General features: G+C 35.0%; 1 long non-coding RNA gene across 1 annotated transcript in view; it reads right to left on the bottom strand.

Annotated features, from left to right (window-relative positions):
* The window catches only part of LOC138365137 (uncharacterized), a 6068-nt gene extending 2584 nt beyond the window's left edge, over window positions 1–3484 (bottom strand). The window contains exons 1-2 of the long non-coding RNA XR_011228683.1: window positions 3383–3484; window positions 2128–2234 (exon numbers count right to left, since the gene is read on the bottom strand). This is a non-coding gene — a long non-coding RNA (uncharacterized lncRNA). The remainder of the gene's footprint in view (window positions 1–2127; window positions 2235–3382) is intronic.
* Window positions 3485–4705: the final 1221 nt, after the last annotated feature.

Below are 4705 nucleotides of genomic sequence, written 5' to 3'. Positions count from 1 at the left end.
GCATTCGACAGAGTTCCACATAGAGAGGTTGTTCTGGAAACTGGAAAATATTGGAGGGGTGACAGGTAAGCTTCTAACATGGATGAAAAATTTTCTGACTGATAGAAAAATGAGGGCAGTAATCAGAGGCAATGTATCGGACTGGAGAAATGTCACAAGTGGAGTACCACAGGGTTCAGTTCTTGCACCAGTGATGTTTATTGTCTACATAAATGATCTACCAGTTGGTATACAGAATTACATGAACATGTTTGCTGATGATGCTAAGATAATAGGAAGGATAAGAAATTTAGATGATTGTCATGCCCTTCAAGAAAACCTGGATAAAATAAGTATATGGAGCACCACTTGGCAAATGGAATTTAATGTTAATAAATGCCATGTTATGGAATGTGGAACAGGAGAACATAGACCCCACACAACCTATACATTATGTGAGAAATCTTTAAAGAATTCTGATAAAGAAAGAGATCTAGGGGTGGTTCTAGATAGAAAACTATCACCTGAGAACCACATAAAGAATATTGTGCGAGGAGCCTATGCTACGCTTTCTAACTTTAGAATTGCGTTTAAATACATGGATGGCGATATACTAAAGAAATTGTTCATGACTTTTGTTACGCCAAAGCTAGAATATGCAGCTGTTGTGTGGTGCCCAACAACAGAAGTTGGCCCCTATCTTAAGAAGCACATCAACAAACTGGAAAAGGTGCAAAGACATGCTACTAAGTGGCTCCCAGAACTGAAGGGCAAGAGCTACGAGGAGAGGTTAGAGGCATTAAATATGCCAAAACTAAAAGACAGAAGAAAGAGGTGATATGATCACTACATACAAAATAGTATCAGGAATTGATAAAATCGACAGCGAAGATTTCCTGAGACCTGGAACTTCAAGAACAGGAGGTCATAGATTGAAACTAGCTTAACACAGATGCTAAAGAAATATAAGAAAATTCACTTTCGCAAATAGCGTGGTAGACGGTTGGAACAAGTTAGGTGAGAAGGTGGTGGAGGCCAAGACTGTCAGTAGTTTCAAAGCGTTATATGACAAAGAGTGCTGGGAAGACGGTCTCATCCTGTAACTACACTTAGGTATTTACACACACACTAACTATAACTATATATATATATATATATATATATATATATATATGTCGTACCTAGTAGCCAGAATGCACTTTTCAGCCTACTATGCAAGGCCCGATTTGCCTAATAAGCCAAGTTTTCATTAATTAATATATTTTCTCTATTTTTTTTCTTATGAAATGATAAAGCTATCCATTTCATTATGTATGAGGTCAATTCTTTTTTTATTGGAGTTAAAATTAATATAGATATATGACCGAACCTAACCAACCCTACCTAAACTATCTTTATAGGTTAGGTTAGGTAGCTGAAAATGTTAGGTTAGGTAGTCGAAAAAACATTAATTCATGAAAACTTGGCTTATTAGGAAAACCGGGCCTTGTATAGTAGGCTGAGATGTGCGTTCTGGCTACTAGGTACGACACACACACACACACTATATATATATATATATATATATATATATATATATATATATATATATATATATATATATATATATATATATATATATATATATATATATATATATGTCGTACCTAGTAGCCAGAACTCGCTTCTCAGCCTACTATGCAAGGCCCGATTTGCCTAATAAGCCAAGTTTTCATGAATTAATTGTTTTTCGACTACCTAACCTAACCTAACTTTCTCTACTACCTAACCTAACCTAACTTTCTCTACTACCTAACCTAACCTAACCTATAAAGATAGGTTAGGTTAGGTTAGGTAGGGTTGGTTAGGTTCGGTCATATATCTACGTTAATTTTAACTCCAATAAAAAAACATTAACCTCATACATAATGAAATGGGTAGCTTTATCATTTCATAAGAAAAAAATTATAGAAAATATATTAATTCAGGAAAACTTGGCTTATTAGGCAAATTTGGCCTTGCATAGTAGGCTGAGAAGTGCGTTCTGGCTACTAGGTACGACATATATATATATATATATATATATATATATATATATATATATATATATATATATATATATATATCGGACAATTAGGAAAAAAAAAAAAAAAATTTAAATTATTTTACCTTGTACCTAGATCCACCAGGCCTGTTTGGTCTATGTTTCAGTACTTGAGAAATCTGGAAGGTCACATCCTCCTCCTCAACTTGTGGATGTGCGTTGATAGATGATTCTGTAAAATTAAGTTATTTATATAATAATAAATTCAGTATAACAATAATATTCTGTAAAATTAAAAGTAATTTATACATCAATCAGATAAAACTCTCCAGAGATGGTGATACACAACATATAAAGGACAAGTTTCAGAACAAAATATGCATTTAGGAATAAGGTTTTGTACATGTAGGTAGCACATGAGAAAATAAGTGGAAGGTGATCAAGTTTATATTAACATGTTAATGGCTTTGTTAAGGCTTTGCAAGAATGAAAAAATATTAATAATATAATATCACCTACCAATTAATTGTACATCATTTATAAGTCAATTATTTGCATTATTATTATTCAATACTAATGATATAAAAATGCATTTTTTGAAATTTTGAAATTGAAATTTTGAAAATTTTGAAATTGTTCACAATTTTTGTTACACCAAAGTTGGAGTATGCAGCAGTTGTATGGTGCCCATATCTTAGAAAGCATATCAACAAACTGGAAACGGTGCAGAGACATGCCACTAAGTGGCCTTAACTAAATGCCATTAAATATGCCAAATATACTACATAAATATACATACTACACATGCACAATAATTGTCCTGGGACCTCTGATATTCCTAATATAATATATAGGGCCATCAACACACCTCCAGCTAGGGCCACCAACACACCTCCAGGGCCATCAACACGCCTCCAGGGCCATCAACACAACACCACCATCAACACACCTCCAGGGCCATCAACACAACACCACCATCAACACACCTCCAGGGCCATCAACACAACACCACCATCAACACACCTCCAGGGCCATCAACACAACACCACCATCAACACACCTCCAGGGCCATCAACACAACACCACCATCAACACACCTCCAGGGCCATCAACACAACACCACCATCAACACACCTCCAGGGCCATCAACACAACACCACCATCAACACACCTCTAGGGCCATCAACACAACACCACCATCAACACACCTCCAGGGCCATCAACACAACACCACCATCAACACACCATCCAGCCAGGGCCATCAACACGCCTCCAGGCCATCAACACGCCTCCAGGGCCATCAACACACCATCCAGCCTACCACCACAAGCTTATATATATACTACACATGTCTAAGAGCAAATAAAAGAAAACAGTTACCTTAACTATTGAAGATGCAGCAGGATTTTGTGGATAAGCCAGCAGCCGTCCCTCTCGACACGGTTTTAAAATGGCGGCGACTACCACAACATGCAACGAGCCTAAAGAATGTCCAGCGCTAGCATTATCTAAACGCTATTATATATTATCAAGCAATACGGAAATCTAAAATAAAAAAAATGATACAAATAATTGTATTAAATATTTATTTGCAATTACAATACCTCGGGAATATATTTTTGCGTTAGCAAAACATATTAAGTTCGTATTTAGTTTAACTCATTTAAATTCTTTACAAATAATAACCTGATTTTACCTGATGGCCATTAACATTAATGTTTTATGTTGATACATTTCATACCCTTATTATTTCAATATCTTTCTTTATTATGCACCCCATACCCATCCCGTGGGCGGTGGTGTAAAGGATTACAGAGGCACATAATGGGTTCAGGAACTGAACTCTCTAGTTTGTTTAGCTAAGCAAATAACAATTTTTGACGCTAGTTACAAAATTATTAATGTTATATATACATGTACACACTCTCATACATACATGTACATATATATATATATATATATATACGTATACATATATACATACACATGCATATTTATAATCACCCACACAAATACACACATCAATAATCTCTGTGTCACTTATTTTATACATGTTCTTGTAGAACATTCTATTGCGAACACATTGGGCGCTGCCCAATAAACTCGCCCCTCGGGGCAAAATTATTTTTTTTTTTTTAATCTTGGTGGAACATAAAATGGCCGCCTGTGTTTATGCTGTCGTCAGATGGCGCTGTGACGTCACAGATGAGGGAAGCACGTACTGCGCATTAATGCCTCGATCCCTCGTTATTTATTTATTTTATTTATTTATATATATACAAGAACGTACATTGGGGGTTAAGACACAACATAGAGCTTAAGTTAGAATTATAATCTTGTAAAACCACTAGCTTGCATATATAGAGTTTCGGGCAAGTCCTTAAACTAATCTTTGAGCAAATTCTTAAACAGAGTTTTAGAGAAATAATTAAATGTAAAATTGATAAAAAGTGTTTAACAGGTACATTACAGCTTTACTTTACAAGTACAGATGATTTTAAGTAGGATAATTACAGTAAAATTGTCAAAAAATTGTTTACAGGTACGATGCAAGAATTTGACACAAAAGCAGATCAGAACAATACACAATAATGAACAAGGAATCCTAAGTACAATTAGGAAAACATCTCAGGGTTATACATTGGATTACTGAAGCACAATATGAGGATCATTACAAATAGTAATGCAGTAGAATATGCACTC

The sequence above is a fragment of the Procambarus clarkii genome, chromosome 15, assembly GCF_040958095.1.
Source record: "Procambarus clarkii isolate CNS0578487 chromosome 15, FALCON_Pclarkii_2.0, whole genome shotgun sequence".
In the NCBI taxonomy this organism is placed as follows: Eukaryota; Metazoa; Arthropoda; class Malacostraca; order Decapoda; family Cambaridae; genus Procambarus; species Procambarus clarkii.
This window is presented reverse-complemented; position numbering and strand designations above follow the sequence as displayed.